The sequence below is a fragment of the Tachypleus tridentatus genome, chromosome 4 (assembly GCF_004210375.1).
Source record: "Tachypleus tridentatus isolate NWPU-2018 chromosome 4, ASM421037v1, whole genome shotgun sequence".
Taxonomy (NCBI): Eukaryota; Metazoa; Arthropoda; class Merostomata; order Xiphosura; family Limulidae; genus Tachypleus; species Tachypleus tridentatus.
In genome coordinates this window covers 27287531-27309342 of record NC_134828.1, presented here as the reverse complement: position 1 = coordinate 27309342, position 21812 = coordinate 27287531, and the positions used below count along the sequence as shown (strand labels likewise).

The 21812-nt window shown below is 33.8% G+C and overlaps 1 pseudogene across 1 annotated transcript in view; it reads left to right on the top strand.

Moving 5' to 3' along the window:
- LOC143248734 (twitchin-like) overlaps positions 1-21812 on the top strand; it is a 301767-nt pseudogene that overhangs the window by 90808 nt on the left and 189147 nt on the right. Inside the window, exons 22-28 of the transcript XR_013027162.1 lie at positions 14268-14407; positions 14787-14928; positions 15182-15323; positions 15555-15679; positions 16192-16330; positions 17372-17502; positions 20387-20473. The product of XR_013027162.1 is annotated as a twitchin-like (transcript). The remainder of the gene's footprint in view (positions 1-14267; positions 14408-14786; positions 14929-15181; positions 15324-15554; positions 15680-16191; positions 16331-17371; positions 17503-20386; positions 20474-21812) is intronic.

Below are 21812 nucleotides of genomic sequence, written 5' to 3'. Positions count from 1 at the left end.
TTCAGTATGTAAGAAACTAGTGTAACTTCTCCTCTTCAGTACATTATACAAGTGAACATTCAGTATGTAAGAAACTAGTGTAACTTCTCTTCTTCAGTACATCATACAAGTGAACATTCAGTATGTAAGAAACTAGTGTAACTTCTCTTCTTCAGTACATTATACAAGTGAACATTCAGTATGTAAGAAACCAGTGTAACTTCTCTTCTTCAGTACATCATACAAGTGAACATTCAGTATGTAAGAAACCAGTGTAACTTCTCCTCTTCAGTACATCATACAAGTGAACATTCAGTATGTAAGAAACCAGTGTAACTTCTCCTCTTCAGTACATCATACAAGTGAACATTCAGTATGTAAGAAACCAGTGTAACTTCTCCTCTTCAGTACATCATACAAGTGAACATTCAGTATGTAAGAAACCAGTGTAACTTCTCTTCTTCAGTACATTATACAAGTGAACATTCAGTATGTAAGAAACCAGTGTAACTTCTCCTCTTCAGTACATCATACAAGTGAACATTCAGTATGTAAGAAACCAGTGTAACTTCTCCTCTTCAGTACATCATACAAGTGAACATTCAGTATGTAAGAAACCAGTGTAACTTCTCCTCTTCAGTACATCATACAAGTGAACATTCAGTATGTAAGAAACCAGTGTAACTTCTCCTCTTCAGTACATCATACAAGTGAACATTCAGTATGTAAGAAACCAGTGTAACTTCTCTTCTTCAGTACATTATACAAGTGAACATTCAGTATGTAAGAAACCAGTGTAACTTCTCCTCTTCAGTACATTATACAAGTGAACATTCAGTATGTAAGAAACCAGTGTAACTTCTCTTCTTCAGTATATCATACAAGTGAACATTCAGTATGTAAGAAACCAGTGTAACTTCTCTTCTTCAGTACATCATACAAGTGAACATTCAGTATGTAAGAAACTAGTGTAACTTCTCCTCTTCAGTACATTATACAAGTGAACATTCAGTATGTAAGAAACCAGTGTAACTTCTCTTCTTCAGTACATCATACAAGTGAACATTCAGTATGTAAGAAACCAGTGTAACTTCTCTTCTTCAGTACATTATACAAGTGAACATTCAGTATGTAAGAAACCAGTGTAACTTCTCCTCTTCAGTACATTATACAAGTGAACATTTAGTATGTAAGAAACCAGTGTAACTTCTCTTCTTCAGTATATCATACAAGTGAACATTCAGTATGTAAGAAACCAGTGTAACTTCTCTTCTTCAGTATATCATACAAGTGAACATTCAGTATGTAAGAAACTAGTGTAACTTCTCCTCTTCAGTACATTATACAAGTGAACATTCAGTATGTAAGAAACCAGTGTAACTTCTCTTCTTCAGTACATCATACAAGTGAACATTCAGTATGTAAGAAACCAGTGTAACTTCTCTTCTTCAGTACATTATACAGGTGAACATTCAGTATGTAAGAAACTAGTGTAACTTCTCCTCTTCAGTACATTATACAAGTGAACATTTAGTATGTAAGAAACCAGTGTAACTTCTCTTCTTCAGTATATCATACGAGTGAACATTCAGTATGTAAGAAACCAGTGTAACTTCTCTTCTTCGTATATCATACAAGTGAACATTCAGTATGTAAGAAACTAGTGTAACTTCTCCTCTTCAGTACATTATACAAGTGAATATTCAGTATGTAAGAAACCAGTGTAACTTCTCTCTTCAGTACATTATACAAGTGAACATTGTGTATGTAAGAAACTAGTGTAACTTCTCTCTTCAGTACATTATACAAGTGAACATTCAGTATATAAGAAACCAGTGTAACTTCTCTTCTTCGGTACATCATACAGGTGAACATTCAGTATGTAAGAAACTAGTGTAACTTCTCTTCTTCAGTACATTATACAAGTGAACATTCAGTATATAAGAAACCAGTGTAACTTCTCTTCTTCAGTACATCATACAAGTGAACATTCAGTATGTAAGAAACCAGTGTAACTTCTCCTCTTCAGTACATCATACAAGTGAACATTCAGTATGTAAGAAACCAGTGTAACTTCTCCTCTTCAGTACATCATACAAGTGAACATTCAGTATGTAAGAAACCAGTGTAACTTCTCCTCTTCAGTACATCATACAAGTGAACATTCAGTATGTAAGAAACCAGTGTAACTTCTCCTCTTCAGTACATCATACAAGTGAACATTCAGTATGTAAGAAACCAGTGTAACTTCTCTTCTTCAGTACATTATACAAGTGAACATTCAGTATGTAAGAAACCAGTGTAACTTCTCCTCTTCGGTACATCATACAAGTGAACATTCAGTATGTAAGAAACCAGTGTAACTTCTCTTCTTCAGTACATTATACAAGTGAACATTCAGTATGTAAGAAACCAGTGTAACTTCTCCTCTTCAGTACATTATACAAGTGAACATTTAGTACGTAAGAAACCAGTGTAACTTCTCCTCTTCAGTACATTATACAAGTGAACATTTAGTACGTAAGAAACCAGTGTAACTTCTCTTCTTCGGTATATCATACAAGTGAACATTCAGTACGTAAGAAACTAGTGTAACTTCTCCTCTTCAGTACATTATACAAGTGAACATTCAGTATGTAAGAAACCAGTGTAACTTCTCTTCTTCAGTACATTATACAGGTGAACATTCAGTATGTAAGAAACTAGTGTAACTTCTCCTCTTCAGTACATTATACAAGTGAACATTCAGTATGTAAGAAACTAGTGTAACTTTTCTTCTTCAGTATATCATACGAGTGAACATTCAGTACGTAAGAAACCAGTGTAACTTCTCCTCTTCAGTACATTATACAGGTGAACATTCAGTATGTAAGAAACTAGTGTAACTTCTCCTCTTCAGTACATTATACAAGTGAACATTCAGTATGTAAGAAACCAGTGTAACTTTTCTTCTTCAGTATATCATACGAGTGAACATTCAGTACGTAAGAAACCAGTGTAACTTCTCTTCTTCGGTATATCATACAAGTGAACATTCAGTACGTAAGAAACCAGTGTAACTTCTCCTCTTCAGTACATCATACAAGTGAACATTCAGTATGTAAGAAACTAGTGTAACTTCTCCTCTTCAGTACATCATACAAGTGAACATTCAGTATGTAAGAAACTAGTGTAACTTCTCTTCTTCAGTACATCATACAAGTGAACATTCAGTATGTAAGAAACCAGTGTAACTTCTCCTCTTCAGTACATTATACAAGTGAACATTCAGTATGTAAGAAACCAGTGTAACTTCTCTTCTTCAGTACATCATACAAGTGAACATTCAGTATGTAAGAAACCAGTGTAACTTCTCCTCTTCAGTACATCATACAAGTGAACATTCAGTATGTAAGAAACCAGTGTAACTTCTCCTCTTCAGTACATCATACAAGTGAACATTCAGTATGTAAGAAACCAGTGTAACTTCTCCTCTTCAGTACATCATACAAGTGAACATTCAGTATGTAAGAAACCAGTGTAACTTCTCTTCTTCAGTACATTATACAAGTGAACATTCAGTATGTAAGAAACCAGTGTAACTTCTCCTCTTCAGTACATCATACAAGTGAACATTCAGTATGTAAGAAACCAGTGTAACTTCTCCTCTTCAGTACATCATACAAGTGAACATTCAGTATGTAAGAAACCAGTGTAACTTCTCCTCTTCAGTACATCATACAAGTGAACATTCAGTATGTAAGAAACCAGTGTAACTTCTCTTCTTCAGTACATTATACAAGTGAACATTCAGTATGTAAGAAACCAGTGTAACTTCTCCTCTTCAGTACATTATACAAGTGAACATTTAGTACGTAAGAAACCAGTGTAACTTCTCTTCTTCAGTATATCATACAAGTGAACATTCAGTACGTAAGAAACCAGTGTAACTTCTCTTCTTCAGTATATCATACAAGTGAACATTCAGTACGTAAGAAACTAGTGTAACTTCTCCTCTTCAGTACATTATACAAGTGAACATTCAGTATGTAAGAAACCAGTGTAACTTCTCTTCTTCAGTACATCATACAAGTGAACATTCAGTATGTAAGAAACCAGTGTAACTTCTCTTCTTCAGTACATTATACAGGTGAACATTCAGTATGTAAGAAACTAGTGTAACTTCTCCTCTTCAGTACATTATACAAGTGAACATTTAGTATGTAAGAAACCAGTGTAACTTCTCTTCTTCAGTATATCATACGAGTGAACATTCAGTACGTAAGAAACCAGTGTAACTTCTCTTCTTCGGTATATCATACAAGTGAACATTCAGTACGTAAGAAACTAGTGTAACTTCTCCTCTTCAGTACATTATACAAGTGAATATTCAGTATGTAAGAAACCAGTGTAACTTCTCCTCTTCAGTACATTATACAAGTGAACATTGTGTATGTAAGAAACTAGTGTAACTTCTCTTCTTCAGTACATTATACAAGTGAACATTCAGTATATAAGAAACCAGTGTAACTTCTCTTCTTCGGTACATCATACAGATGAACATTCAGTATGTAAGAAACTAGTGTAACTTCTCTTCTTCAGTACATTATACAAGTGAACATTCAGTATATAAGAAACCAGTGTAACTTCTCTTCTTCGGTACATCATACAGGTGAACATTCAGTATGTAAGAAACCAGTGTAACTTCTCCTCTTCAGTACATCATACAAGTGAACATTCAGTATGTAAGAAACCAGTGTAACTTCTCCTCTTCAGTACATCATACAAGTGAACATTCAGTATGTAAGAAACCAGTGTAACTTCTCCTCTTCAGTACATCATACAAGTGAACATTCAGTATGTAAGAAACCAGTGTAACTTCTCCTCTTCAGTACATCATACAAGTGAACATTCAGTATGTAAGAAACCAGTGTAACTTCTCTTCTTCAGTACATTATACAAGTGAACATTCAGTATGTAAGAAACCAGTGTAACTTCTCCTCTTCGGTACATCATACAAGTGAACATTCAGTATGTAAGAAACCAGTGTAACTTCTCTTCTTCAGTACATTATACAAGTGAACATTCAGTATGTAAGAAACCAGTGTAACTTCTCCTCTTCAGTACATTATACAAGTGAACATTTAGTACGTAAGAAACCAGTGTAACTTCTCTTCTTCGGTATATCATACAAGTGAACATTCAGTACGTAAGAAACTAGTGTAACTTCTCCTCTTCAGTACATTATACAAGTGAACATTCAGTATGTAAGAAACCAGTGTAACTTCTCTTCTTTGGTACATCATACAAGTGAACATTCAGTATGTAAGAAACCAGTGTAACTTCTCTTCTTCAGTACATTATACAAGTGAACATTCAGTATGTAAGAAACTAGTGTAACTTCTCCTCTTCAGTACATTATACAAGTGAACATTTAGTATGTAAGAAACCAGTGTAACTTTTCTTCTTCAGTATATCATACGAGTGAACATTCAGTACGTAAGAAACCAGTGTAACTTCTCTTCTTCAGTATATCATACAAGTGAACATTCAGTACGTAAGAAACTAGTGTAACTTCTCCTCTTCAGTACATTATACAAGTGAACATTCAGTATGTAAGAAACTAGTGTAACATCTCTTCTTCAGTACATCATACAAGTGAACATTCAGTATGTAAGAAACTAGTGTAACTTCTCTTCTTCAGTACATTATACAAGTGAACATTCAGTATGTAAGAAACCAGTGTAACTTCTCTTCTTCAGTACATCATACAAGTGAACATTCAGTATGTAAGAAACCAGTGTAACTTCTCCTCTTCAGTACATCATACAAGTGAACATTCAGTATGTAAGAAACCAGTGTAACTTCTCCTCTTCAGTACATCATACAAGTGAACATTCAGTATGTAAGAAACCAGTGTAACTTCTCCTCTTCAGTACATCATACAAGTGAACATTCAGTATGTAAGAAACCAGTGTAACTTCTCCTCTTCAGTACATCATACAAGTGAACATTCAGTATGTAAGAAACCAGTGTAACTTCTCCTCTTCAGTACATCATACAAGTGAACATTCAGTATGTAAGAAACCAGTGTAACTTCTCTTCTTCAGTACATTATACAAGTGAACATTCAGTATGTAAGAAACCAGTGTAACTTCTCCTCTTCAGTACATTATACAAGTGAACATTTAGTATGTAAGAAACCAGTGTAACTTCTCTTCTTCAGTATATCATACGAGTGAACATTCAGTATGTAAGAAACCAGTGTAACTTCTCTTCTTCAGTATATCATACAAGTGAACATTCAGTACGTAAGAAACTAGTGTAACTTCTCCTCTTCAGTACATTATACAAGTGAACATTCAGTATGTAAGAAACCAGTGTAACTTCTCTTCTTCGGTACATCATACAAGTGAACATTCAGTATGTAAGAAACCAGTGTAACTTCTCTTCTTCAGTACATTATACAGGTGAACATTCAGTATGTAAGAAACTAGTGTAACTTCTCCTCTTCAGTACATTATACAAGTGAACATTTAGTATGTAAGAAACCAGTGTAACTTCTTCAGTATATCATACGAGTGAACATTCAGTACGTAAGAAACCAGTGTAACTTCTCTTCTTCGGTATATCATACAAGTGAACATTCAGTACGTAAGAAACTAGTGTAACTTCTCCTCTTCAGTACATTATACAAGTGAACATTCAGTATGTAAGAAACCAGTGTAACTTCTCCTCTTCAGTACATTATACAAGTGAACATTGTGTATGTAAGAAACTAGTGTAACTTCTCCTCTTCAGTACATGATACAAGTGAACATTCAGTATGTAAGAAACTAGTGTAACTTCTCCTCTTCAGTACATTATGCAAGTGAACATTCAGTATGTAAGAAACCAGTGTAACTTCTCTTCTTCAGTATATCATACGAGTGAACATTCAGTACGTAAGAAACCAGTGTAACTTCTCTTCTTCGGTATATCATACAAGTGAACATTCAGTACGTAAGAAACTTGTGTAACTTCTCCTCTTCAGTACATTATACAAGTGAACATTCAGTATGTAAGAAACCAGTGTAACTTCTCCTCTTCAGTACATTATACAAGTGAACATTCAGTATGTAAGAAACTAGTGTAACTTCTCCTCTTCAGTACATGATACAAGTGAACATTCAGTATGTAAGAAACCAGTGTAACTTCTCCTCTTCAGTACATTATACAAGTGAACATTGAGTATGTAAGAAACTAGTGTAACTTCTCCTCTTCAGTACATGATACAAGTGAACATTCAGTATGTAAGAAACTAGTGTAACTTCTCCTCTTCAGTACATTATACAAGTGAACATTCAGTATGTAAGAAACCAGTGTAACTTCTCTTCTTCAGTACATGATACAAGTGAACATTCAGTATGTAAGAAACTAGTGTAACTTCTCCTCTTCAGTACATTATACAAGTGAACATTCAGTATGTAAGAAACTAGTGTAACTTCTCCTCTTCAGTACATTATACAAGTGAACATTCAGTATGTAAGAAACTAGTGTAACTTCTCCTCTTCAGTACATTATACAAGTGAACATTCAGTATGTAAGAAACTAGTGTAACTTCTCTTCTTCAGTACATCATACAAGTGAACATTCAGTATGTAAGAAACTAGTGTAACTTCTCTTCTTCAGTACATGATACAAGTGAACATTCAGTATGTAAGAAACTAGTGTAACTTCTCTTCTTCAGTACATGATACAAGTGAACATTCAGTATGTAAGAAACCAGTGTAACTTCTCTTCTTCAGTACATGATACAAGTGAACATTCAGTATGTAAGAAACTAGTGTAACTTCTCTTCTTCAGTACATGATACAAGTGAACATTTAGTATGTAAGAAACTAGTGTAACTTCTCTTCTTCAGTACATTATACAAGTGAACATTCAGTATGTAAGAAACTAGTGTAACTTCTCTTCTTCAGTACATGATACAAGTGAACATTTAGTATGTAAGAAACCAGTGTAACTTCTCTTCTTCAGTACATGATACAAGTGAACATTCAGTATGTAAGAAACCAGTGTAACTTCTCTTCTTTAGTACATTATGCAAGTGAACATTTAGTATGTAAGAAACCAGTGTAACTTCTCTTCTTCAGTACATGATACAAGTGAACATTCAGTATGTAAGAAACCAGTGCAACTTCTCTTCTTCAGTACATGATACAAGTGAACATTTAGTATGTAAGAAACCAGTGTAACTTCTCTTCTTCAGTACATGATACAAGTGAACATTCAGTATGTAAGAAACTAGTGTAACTTCTCTTCTTCGGTACATCATACAAGTGAACATTCAGTATGTAAGAAACCAGTGTAACTTCTCTTCTTCAGTACATTATACAGGTGAACATTCAGTATGTAAGAAACTAGTGTAACTTCTCCTCTTCAGTACATTATACAAGTGAACATTTAGTATGTAAGAAACCAGTGTAACTTCTCTTCTTCAGTATATCATACGAGTGAACATTCAGTACGTAAGAAACCAGTGTAACTTCTCTTCTTCGGTATATCATACAAGTGAACATTCAGTACGTAAGAAACTAGTGTAACTTCTCCTCTTCAGTACATTATACAAGTGAATATTCAGTATGTAAGAAACCAGTGTAACTTCTCCTCTTCGGTACATCATACAAGTGAACATTCAGTATGTAAGAAACCAGTGTAACTTCTCTTCTTCAGTACATTATACAAGTGAACATTCAGTATGTAAGAAACCAGTGTAACTTCTCCTCTTCAGTACATTATACAAGTGAACATTTAGTACGTAAGAAACCAGTGTAACTTCTCTTCTTCGGTATATCATACAAGTGAACATTCAGTACGTAAGAAACTAGTGTAACTTCTCCTCTTCAGTACATTATACAAGTGAACATTCAGTATGTAAGAAACCAGTGTAACTTCTCTTCTTTGGTACATCATACAAGTGAACATTCAGTATGTAAGAAACCAGTGTAACTTCTCTTCTTCAGTACATTATACAGGTGAACATTCAGTATGTAAGAAACTAGTGTAACTTCTCCTCTTCAGTACATTATACAAGTGAACATTCAGTATGTAAGAAACCAGTGTAACTTTTCTTCTTCAGTATATCATACGAGTGAACATTCAGTACGTAAGAAACCAGTGTAACTTCTCTTCTTCGGTATATCATACAAGTGAACATTCAGTACGTAAGAAACTAGTGTAACTTCTCCTCTTCAGTACATTATACAAGTGAACATTCAGTATGTAAGAAACTAGTGTAACATCTCTTCTTCAGTACATCATACAAGTGAACATTCAGTATGTAAGAAACTAGTGTAACTTCTCTTCTTCAGTACATTATACAAGTGAACATTCAGTATGTAAGAAACCAGTGTAACTTCTCTTCTTCAGTACATCATACAAGTGAACATTCAGTATGTAAGAAACCAGTGTAACTTCTCCTCTTCAGTACATCATACAAGTGAACATTCAGTATGTAAGAAACCAGTGTAACTTCTCCTCTTCAGTACATCATACAAGTGAACATTCAGTATGTAAGAAACCAGTGTAACTTCTCCTCTTCAGTACATCATACAAGTGAACATTCAGTATGTAAGAAACCAGTGTAACTTCTCTTCTTCAGTACATTATACAAGTGAACATTCAGTATGTAAGAAACCAGTGTAACTTCTCCTCTTCAGTACATCATACAAGTGAACATTCAGTATGTAAGAAACCAGTGTAACTTCTCCTCTTCAGTACATCATACAAGTGAACATTCAGTATGTAAGAAACCAGTGTAACTTCTCCTCTTCAGTACATCATACAAGTGAACATTCAGTATGTAAGAAACCAGTGTAACTTCTCCTCTTCAGTACATCATACAAGTGAACATTCAGTATGTAAGAAACCAGTGTAACTTCTCTTCTTCAGTACATTATACAAGTGAACATTCAGTATGTGAGAAACCAGTGTAACTTCTCCTCTTCAGTACATTATACAAGTGAACATTTAGTATGTAAGAAACCAGTGTAACTTCTCTTCTTCAGTATATCATACGAGTGAACATTCAGTACGTAAGAAACCAGTGTAACTTCTCTTCTTCAGTATATCATACAAGTGAACATTCAGTACGTAAGAAACTAGTGTAACTTCTCCTCTTCAGTACATTATACAAGTGAACATTCAGTATGTAAGAAACCAGTGTAACTTCTCTTCTTCAGTACATCATACAAGTGAACATTCAGTATGTAAGAAACCAGTGTAACTTCTCTTCTTCAGTACATTATACAGGTGAACATTCAGTATGTAAGAAACTAGTGTAACTTCTCCTCTTCAGTACATTATACAAGTGAACATTTAGTATGTAAGAAACCAGTGTAACTTCTCTTCTTCAGTATATCATACAGTGAACATTCAGTGCGTAAGAAACCAGTGTAACTTCTCTTCTTCGGTATATCATACAAGTGAACATTCAGTACGTAAGAAACTAGTGTAACTTCTCCTCTTCAGTACATTATACAAGTGAACATTCAGTATGTAAGAAACCAGTGTAACTTCTCCTCTTCAGTACATCATACAAGTGAACATTCAGTATGTAAGAAACCAGTGTAACTTCTCCTCTTCAGTACATCATACAAGTGAACATTCAGTATGTAAGAAACCAGTGTAACTTCTCCTCTTCAGTACATCATACAAGTGAACATTCAGTATGTAAGAAACCAGTGTAACTTCTCCTCTTCAGTACATCATACAAGTGAACATTCAGTATGTAAGAAACCAGTGTAACTTCTCCTCTTCAGTACATCATACAAGTGAACATTCAGTATGTAAGAAACCAGTGTAACTTCTCTTCTTCAGTACATTATACAAGTGAACATTCAGTATGTGAGAAACCAGTGTAACTTCTCCTCTTCAGTACATTATACAAGTGAACATTTAGTATGTAAGAAACCAGTGTAACTTCTCTTCTTCAGTATATCATACGAGTGAACATTCAGTACGTAAGAAACCAGTGTAACTTCTCTTCTTCGGTATATCATACAAGTGAACATTCAGTACGTAAGAAACTAGTGTAACTTCTCCTCTTCAGTACATTATACAAGTGAACATTCAGTATGTAAGAAACCAGTGTAACTTCTCTTCTTCAGTACATCATACAAGTGAACATTCAGTATGTAAGAAACCAGTGTAACTTCTCTTCTTCAGTACATTATACAGGTGAACATTCAGTATGTAAGAAACTAGTGTAACTTCTCCTCTTCAGTACATTATACAAGTGAACATTTAGTATGTAAGAAACCAGTGTAACTTCTTCAGTATATCATACGAGTGAACATTCAGTACGTAAGAAACCAGTGTAACTTCTCTTCTTCGGTATATCATACAAGTGAACATTCAGTATGTAAGAAACTAGTGTAACTTCTCCTCTTCAGTACATTATACAAGTGAACATTCAGTATGTAAGAAACCAGTGTAACTTCTCCTCTTCAGTACATTATACAAGTGAACATTGTGTATGTAAGAAACTAGTGTAACTTCTCCTCTTCAGTACATGATACAAGTGAACATTCAGTATGTAAGAAACTAGTGTAACTTCTCCTCTTCAGTACATTATGCAAGTGAACATTCAGTATGTAAGAAACCAGTGTAACTTCTCTTCTTCAGTATATCATACGAGTGAACATTCAGTACGTAAGAAACCAGTGTAACTTCTCTTCTTCGGTATATCATACAAGTGAACATTCAGTACGTAAGAAACTTGTGTAACTTCTCCTCTTCAGTACATTATACAAGTGAACATTCAGTATGTAAGAAACCAGTGTAACTTCTCCTCTTCAGTACATTATACAAGTGAACATTGAGTATGTAAGAAACTAGTGTAACTTCTCCTCTTCAGTACATGATACAAGTGAACATTCAGTATGTAAGAAACCAGTGTAACTTCTCCTCTTCAGTACATTATACAAGTGAACATTGAGTATGTAAGAAACTAGTGTAACTTCTCCTCTTCAGTACATGATACAAGTGAACATTCAGTATGTAAGAAACTAGTGTAACTTCTCCTCTTCAGTACATTATACAAGTGAACATTCAGTATGTAAGAAACCAGTGTAACTTCTCTTCTTCAGTACATGATACAAGTGAACATTCAGTATGTAAGAAACTAGTGTAACTTCTCCTCTTCAGTACATTATACAAGTGAACATTCAGTATGTAAGAAACTAGTGTAACTTCTCCTCTTCAGTACATTATACAAGTGAACATTCAGTATGTAAGAAACTAGTGTAACTTCTCCTCTTCAGTACATTATACAAGTGAACATTCAGTATGTAAGAAACTAGTGTAACTTCTCCTCTTCAGTACATTATACAAGTGAACATTCAGTATGTAAGAAACTAGTGTAACTTCTCTTCTTCGGTACATCATACAAGTGAGCATTGAGTATGTAAGAAACTAGTGTAACTTCTCTTCTTCAGTACATGATACAAGCGAACATTCAGTATGTAAGAAACTAGTGTAACTTCTCTTCTTCAGTACATGATACAAGTGAACATTCAGTATGTAAGAAACCAGTGCAACTTCTCTTCTTCAGTACATGATACAAGTGAACATTTAGTATGTAAGAAACTAGTGTAACTTCTCTTCTTCAGTACATGATACAAGTGAACATTTAGTATGTAAGAAACCAGTGTAACTTCTCTTCTTCAGTACATGATACAAGTGAACATTCAGTATGTAAGAAACCAGTGTAACTTCTCTTCTTTAGTACATTATGCAAGTGAACATTTAGTATGTAAGAAACCAGTGTAACTTCTCTTCTTCAGTACATGATACAAGTGAACATTCAGTATGTAAGAAACCAGTGCAACTTCTCTTCTTCAGTACATGATACAAGTGAACATTTAGTATGTAAGAAACCAGTGTAACTTCTCTTCTTCAGTACATGATACAAGTGAACATTCAGTATGTAAGAAACTAGTGTAACTTCTCTTCTTCAGTACATGATACAAGTGAACATTTAGTATGTAAGAAACCAGTGTAACTTCTCTTCTTCAGTACATGATACAAGTGAACATTCAGTATGTAAGAAACCAGTGTAACTTCTCTTCTTTAGTACATTATGCAAGTGAACATTTTGTGTGTAAGAAACTAATGTAACTTCTTTTCTTCAATACATGATACAAGTGAACATTTAGTACGTAAGAATTCAATGTAACTTCTCTTCTTCAGTACATTATGCAAGTGAACATTTAGTATGTAAGAATTCAATGTAACTTCTCTTCTTCAGTACGTTATACAAGTGAACATTTAGTATGTAGGAAACCAGTGTAACCTCTTCTTCAGTACATCAAGCAAGTTAACATTTAGTAAGGAAGGAATCAATGTAACTTTTCTTTGTCAGTACGTTATATAAGTGAGCAGTGGGGGAGTGGGTCATTTGAGGCTAATAATAAAATAACAGAATATAGCGTGAAGCAGTTAGAAAATATCCCACAGTAAAGTGTTAAACTGTTGGAAATCTTCATATTAGAGAATCTAGTTTTGATGTGATCATGGATCCTCATCAGATGACAAAGTGAGACTGAAGAGGGTGTACAAATGTGTCAAAATCAGTTTCTCTACTATCAAAACTTTTGAAGTTTTCAGAAGCGTACTAACCAGATAGTTTGTGAGGTTAAGGTAGATGATTATGCTAGCATGCTTATATTTGTTTTCATTAGTTTTTCAATAAGTTGAGGTTGTCATTCATATTTTAAACTTTAAACCAATGACCTCTTTAGCTGTGAATGTAGTCAGCAGAAAATTGTCAAAATAAAAATTTCATCAGAATTTTGAGTTAAAATATCAAAATAAAGGTATTTGAGTTGCTTTTTTAACTGAATTTAAAAACACAAACATATCTCTTTGAAAGTCATGATTATCAGAGTAATTAGCTCATAAAATGGAGGGTTTTGTTGTCTCCAACAAAGAATGTTATCAACAACCTTATCCTAAATGTAAACAGAATTTCATTTTTATAGTAAAATGCCATAGGACACCAGTGTAAAACCTGATTTCATGTTGAGTCTGTGTAATTAATTTTATTTGGCTTTCATTAGTTGTTTTTCTGTTCATCACAGAAGCTTAGCCTGTATAATTACTTTTATTTTGTGTTCATTAGTTGTTTTTCTGTTTATTACAGAAGCTCAGCCTGTGTAATTACTTTTATCTCATATTCTTTAGTTGTTTTTCTGTTTATTACGGGAGCTTAGCCTGTGTAATTACTTTTATCTCGTATTCTTTAGTTGCTTTTCTGTTTATTACAGAAGCTGAGCCTGTGTATACGTTTGTAAAGAAACTTCCCAGTAAAGTAGAAGAACACATCATGAAAGAAGTAATTCTTGAGTGTATGACAAGTAGTCATAAAGCTCATGTTAAATGGTTCAAGGACAGTCAGAGGATTGAAGTAAGTTTTTACACTGGTATTCTGTATTCTAATAGATCAATTCAGTAGCTTTTCATCATACTAGATGGTGTATCTGTAATGCTTATATTATCTAATAAATTACATACAGACACAGACAGTCCAAACTTTTTATGTATTATTATCTTTATTTATTTTATAGATTGACATGCCATTAAACCATAATAGTATAAAGTAGTAAATTACAATATTAAAGGCTATTGGTAATGTAGCATTTGCACGTAAGCATATTAACGATTAGTTTTTTTAATGATGTATTAAGTTAATTTTAACCAGTCAGAATGTGTCATTTTTTAAATTCTGGCTTGTTATAGGCTGTTTGTTTTTATTTACATTGCTAATAAAAGTTAATGCACTGCAGTCCAGTGACAAATTCCTCATTGAATCTGACCTTCTTGGGAGGCAAATTTTAAAAATTCAGAACACCACCACAGAAGACAGTGGAGAGTATACATGCCAAATAAACAGTGAAGAAAAAACCGTTACAAAGGTCAATATTACAGGTTAGTGATCTTATATATACATTTAAAGAATAATAAAAAAAAACAAGGGATGTTTGTTAAGTTTATATGTACTTGTTGCTCTTATATGTGGCACTTGTCATATAAAATAAAAATAATTCATCATGTAAAACGTGCTTTCTAAGAGAATTACAACAATGCTATCAAAATTAAACATGAATAAAAGTGTGAGTTTTATATTAGAAGTGAAATTTTATTTTCACTTTAGCTTACATGAAACTGTTTATCTAATTAGAACCAAAGTTCACATTCACAAAGCGTCTGAAAAGTGTGACGGCTACAGAAAAAGATACTGTAATATTTGAGTGTGATGTGGATGAATTGGAAGCTCAGGTCACATGGTTCAAAGGTGAAACTGAAATCAAGAAAGATAAAAGGTATCTTGATAAGTTTGTTAAACTATGTTTTAGTATAGGTGTGCTGGTTCAAGCTACTAGAAACACTGCAGTAATATGGTTATTGTTAATGTGTTGTTTCTTTTTTGTGTTTCTGAACTGAATCTTTTAAAAGTAAAAGCCCTGACTAAACGTTGTTAATTTGTGTCATAGTTACGTGTGGAAAAGAAGAAATATTGTAATTTTTTTTCTATACAATTTCTACTCTTTTAGAATTGACATTACTGTGGAAGGTCATAAGCGTTGCTTAACTATCAAGGGAGCCAAAGTAGTGGACAAGGGAGAATATGCCTGTAAAACAAATGCTGATAAAACCACTGCAGAGCTTATTGTTGAACGTAAGAAGCCTTGGTTTGTTTTTTAGTGTTGATCTTAAACTGTAGTTGAGAAAAAAATTGTGATTGAACTGTTTATTGTACATTTTTATCTTTGTTTGGTTGAATATAAAAAAAGTTTAAGTAGGTTGGAATATAACATTAGTTACATGCTTAAATTTGTATTTTGAAAGCATGTTTGTCAGATAGTACCTCGGAATATCAAATTTAATACCTGCATTAATTTGTTTATGATTTTATTAACTAATTTGAAAAACTAAATATTAGATGACTTAATATTACCTCAGTGTTTCTTAAATTTCATAGTTTTGAAAATTCACTGTATGTACTGACGTGTTAAGTAGTTAGTAATTAAGATATGCTGTGGTATTTTCTTGAGTTCACATGTTAATTTTTAATGTGTGTGTGTAAGCAGTGATACCTCAATCAGTGCAAATTTGTATAAAGCCAAATTCTACACGTTTTGTGAGAGCTGTATATTGTGATTTAACTTATAACTACATATGTTCCTTTAGCTGCCAATAAAATCACAAAGAATCTCAAAGACAAGTCAGTCTTAGAGAGGGAACAAGTTATCTTGGAAATAGAGATGCTGGATGCCAAAGCTCCACTTGAGTGGTTTAAAGATGGAGAACTGGTGAAGCCTACAGACAGGTAAAGTGAATGTAGTGAACTAGTTAAAAACAAACATGTTTACAAGCTTGAAACAGAATATCTTCATGATTTGAAATTAATATATGATATGTAATTTTAAAATCAGTGTAAACATTAAATAGCCCTTAGTGGCTGAAGACTTACAGTGCCAGAATTTGAGGTTCGATCCACATGGCAGTCACAGCATAGATACCCTATTTCACAGTCTTACACTAAAACTACAAAATAAATTAACATTCTGACCTATTTAATACTTTCAAGTTTCATTGATAATTAGTAAAAAGAAATTTGAAGAGGAAACTTCATTGTACATACTTCTATACAGTATGCTTGTCAAAACATAAAATATGCTCTCCAATCCCATGAGACGTATACGATAATGTGTATAATATTAACAGTATCCTTATCTGTGTATTACTTCCTTTTAAAGGTCTAGTTGAACAATAGTGATTTAAGTGTAAGTATCTCAGGTTGATTTACATAAAATCAATCCAATACACTTGAAGAATACTTTAAAAAAATCCATAATTACTTCAGCTTAAACAGTAATATTATTGCATAATGCAAGAAAGATAAAGCAACCAGCCATTACCTGCATTGCATTATTTTATTTATGCACTTTGAAACTGAACTTACTTTTAGCATGGCTCCTAATTCACCTGAAATTCATCACCAAGGTACAATGAGTAAAATGCAATGAAATGTTTATGATGTATCACCTACTGTTTGAGCTAAATGAGCATTTTTTGTAGTAAAGCATTATTGAATGATTTTCACATTTTTATGTGTTTATGTTAACAAAGTTATCCATATTATTATGTATGTTAAACATTAGTAGGGTAAGATGTTACATTACTGCTAGATAGAGCAGTGGAGGTAAGAATGTTTAGATTTTGTAATATACAGCAAATTAACATAATCAGATATTTAAACATAAAAATAAAGTAAATTTTTTCAATAAATCATCACCTTTAGTGGTTTAATTTTTGAATTGTATTTATAAAAAGTACTTAGAATTAATCTTTTTTTTCCCATAACTAGAATATCGATCAAAACGTTGGAAGGTGGAAAACATCAGTTGATTATTGATAACTGTCAGATGGAAGATGCTGGAGAATATAAGTGTGAAAGCAAAGCTCTTAAGTCTAACTGTCAAGTAACAATTTGTAAAGGTAAGCCAGGACCTTAAGTCTAACTGTCAAGTAACAGTTTGTAAAGGTAAGCCAGGACCTTAAGTCTAACTGTCAAGTAACAGTTTGTAAAGGTGAGCCAGGACCTTAAGTCTAACTGTCAAGTAACAGTTTGTAAAGGTAAGCCATGACCTTAAGTCTAATTGTCAAGTAACAGTTTGTAAAGGTAAGCCAGTACCTTAAGTCTAATTGTCAAGTAACAGTTTGTAAAGGTAAGCCAGTACCTTAAGTCTAACTGTCAAGTAACAGTTTGTAAAGGTAAGCGTGGACATTAAGTCTAATTGTCAAGTAACAGTTTGTAAAGGTAAGCCAGGACCTTAAGTCTAACTGTCAAGTAACAGTTTGTAAAGGTGAGCCAGGACCTTAAGTCTAACTGTCAAGTAACAGTTTGTAAAGGTAAGCCATGACCTTAAGTCTAATTGTCAAGTAACAGTTTGTAAAGGTAAGCCAGTACCTTAAGTCTAACTGTCAAGTAACAATTTGTAAAGGTGAGCCAGGACCTTAAGTCTAACTGCCAAGTAACAGTTTGTAAAGGTAAGCCAGGATTTTAAGTCTAATTGTCAAGTAACAGTTTGTAAAGGTAAGCCAGTACCTTTAGTCTAACTGTCAAGTAACAATTTGTAAAGGTAAGCCAGTACCTTAAGTCTAACTGTCAAGTAACAGTTTGTAAAGGTGAGCCAGGACCTTAAGTCTAACTGTCAAGTAACAGTTTGTAAAGGTAAGCCAGTACCTTAAGTCTAATTGTCAAGTAACAGTTTGTAAAGGTCAGCGTGGACCTTAAGTCTAACTGTCAAGTAACAATTTGTAAAGGTGAGCCAGGACCTTAAGTCTAACTGTCAAGTAACAGTTTGTAAAGGTAAGCCAGGACCTTAAGTCTAACTGTCAAGTAACAGTTTGTAAAGGTAAGTGTGGACCTTAAGTCTAATTGTCAAGTAACAGTTTGTAAAGGTAAGCCAGGACCTTAAGTCTAACTGTCCAGTAACAGTTTGTAAAGGTAAGCCAGTACCTTAAGTCTAACTGTCAAGTAACAGTTTGTAAAGGTGAGCCAGGACCTTAAGTCTAACTGTCAAGTCACATTTGTAAAGGTAAGCCAGTACCTTAAGTCTAACTGTCAAGTAACAATTTGTAAAGGTGAGCCAGGACCTTAAGTCTAACTGCCAAGTAACAGTTTGTAAAGGTAAGCCAGGATTTTAAGTCCAATTGTCAAGTAACAGTTTGTAAAGGTAAGCCAGTACCTTAAGTCTAACTGTCAAGTAACAATTTGTAAAGGTAAGCCAGTACCTTAAGTCTAACTGTCAAGTAACAATTTGTAAAGGTAAGCCAGTACCTTAAGTCTAACTGTCAAGTAACAGTTTGTAAAGGTGAGCCAGGACCTTAAGTCTAACTGTCAAGTAACAGTTTGTAAAGGTAAGCCAGTACCTTAAGTCTAATTGTCAAGTAACAGTTTGTAAAGGTCAGCGTGGACCTTAAGTCTAACTGTCAAGTAACAATTTGTAAAGGTGAGCCAGGACCTTAAGTCTAATTGTCAAGTAACAGTTTGTAAAGGTAAGCGTGGACCTTAAGTCTAACTGTCAAGTAACAATTTGTAAAGGTGAGCCAGGACCTTAAGTCTAACTGTCAAGTAACAGTTTGTAAAGGTAAGCCAGGACCTTAAGTCTAACTGTCAAGTAACAGTTTGTAAAGGTGAGCCAGGACCTTAAGTCTAACTGTCAAGTAACAGTTTGTAAAGGTAAGCCATGACCTTAAGTCTAATTGTCAAGTAACAGTTTGTAAAGGTAAGCGTGGACCTTAAGTCTAACTGTCAAGTAACAATTTGTAAAGGTGAGCCAGGACCTTAAGTCTAACTGCCAAGTAACTGTTTGTAAAGGTAAGCCAGGACCTTAAGTCTAATGTCAAGTAACAGTTTGTAAAGGTAAGCCAGTACCTTAAGTCTAACTGTCAAGTAACAGTTTGTAAAGGTAAGCCAGTACCTTAAGTCTAACTGTCAAGTAACAATTTGTAAAGGTGAGCCAGGACCTTAAGTCTAACTGCCAAGTAACTGTTTGTAAAGGTAAGCCAGGACCTTAAGTCTAATGTCAAGTAACAGTTTGTAAAGGTAAGCCAGTACCTTAAGTCTAACTGTCAAGTAACAATTTGTAAAGGTGAGCCAGGACCTTAAGTCTAACTATAAAGTAACAATTTGTAAAGGTGAGCCAGAACCTTAAGTCTAACTATAAAGTAACAATTTGTAAAGGTGAGCCAGGACCTATCGTCTAACTATAAAGTAACAATTTGTAAAGGTGAGCCAGGACCTATCGTCTAAATGGTAAGTAAAGGTTTGTGAAGGTGAGCCAGGAAATTTATTATAACTATAAAGTAACAGTTTGTAATGGTAAGCCAGGACTAATCTTTAGGGTAAATATAAAGTAATGGTTTGTAAAGGTGAGTCAGGACCTATAGTTTGTCTTTAAATTAATATTTTGTAAAACTGAGCCACGGCCTTTTGTCTGATTGTAAAGTATAGTCATGATCCTTGATCCATCTGTAATTGTTTCTAAAGTTGATGTAGGATCTTTAATCTGAATTTTAAAGTAATGGCTTGTAAAGGTGAGTCAGGACCTTTAGTGTAATCCTAAAGTAATGGTTTATAAAGTTAAACCAGGATCGTTGGTGTAGCTGTAAAGTGACAGTTTATAAAGACCTTTGGTGTGACTATAAATTAATAGTTTGTAAAAGTGAGCCTGGACATTTGGTTTAACTGTAATGGTCATTTCTCCCCAGTTGAGATTACATGTTTTACATCTATATAAATAGTTAATAATGCTTCTTAAACAGTACATGTTATAAATAGTAACAGCGTAATGAAAATACTTTTTTTTTTTAATAGGTGAAACAGCTCCTAAGATAGAGTTGAACAAGTTTGACTTCATAGGTGATTCTGCAAAGCCACTTACTATTGAAGTGCCTTATACAAGTAAGATTATGTGATTCTCTTCTTTCTTTTCCTGTTTTACTCTAAAGTTTTATGTGGCCTAGTTACTGACATATCTTATCTATGAATATAAGATCTTGTGGTTTGTGACTTGTTGCAGCAAATATACATTTGCAATTTATAGTTGTGGGTGCAGTGTTACAGCAATTAGCCTAAGAGTTGGATAGGATGTTGTGAACTAGCTGCCTTTCTTTTAACCTGTCATTTAAACTGTGGGATGGCTGTAGCTTTTAATAGAATCTTGAAATAAACAACTCTTCATGTTTAAAGTTGCTTTATCTGAAAAACTTTATCTCACAGAAAATGAATTCTGATAGAGTGCATTACCTATACTCATATAAATAGCTGTTTTGTACAATACTGCCCTCTATATGCAATTGTTTTTATGTATGCCAAAAGCCTTTTTCCTTCCCTCTTTGGAAATGACTCATTCTAATGTATATTCCTGTGACAATCTTCCACCAATGAGAGTACCACACATTCTTGTTATGCATGTGACAATCTTCCTCCAATGAGAGTACCACTCATTCTAATGTTATGCATGTGACAATATTCCACCAATGAGAGTACCACACATTCTTGTTATGCATGTGACAATCTTCCTCCAATGAGAGTACCACACATTCTTGTTATGCATGTGACAATCTTCCTCCAATGAGAGTACCACTCATTCTAATGTTATGCATGTGACAATATTCCACCAATGAGAGTACCACACATTCTTGTTATGCATGTGACAATCTTCCACCAATGAGAGTACCACACATTCTTGTTATGCATGTGACAATCTTCCACCAATGAGAGTACCACACATTCTTGTTATGCATGTGACAATCTTCCACCAATGAGAGTACCACACATTCTTGTTATGCATGTGACAATCTTCCACCAATGAGAGTACCACACATTCTTGTTATGCATGTGACAATCTTCCACCAATGAGAGTACCACACATTCTTGTTATGCATGTGACAATCTTCCACCAATGAGAGTACCACACATTCTTGTTATGCATGTGACAATCTTCCACCAATGAGAGTACCACACATTCTTGTTATGCATGTGACAATCTTCCACCAATGAGAGTACCACACATTCTTGTTATGCATGTGACAATCTTCCACCAATGAGAGTACCACACATTCTTGTTATGCATGTGACTCCCTCTATTCAATTCTATAAAACTATCACTTCTATTTGGGCAGTACTCATGTTCTGATGTTTAGTTTGTGCTCTCATGAAGTGTTTCATTTTAATATTTTTCCATAATCTTCATATTCGTTTCTTTCAACAAGTTTATTCTTTATTATACAATAATGAT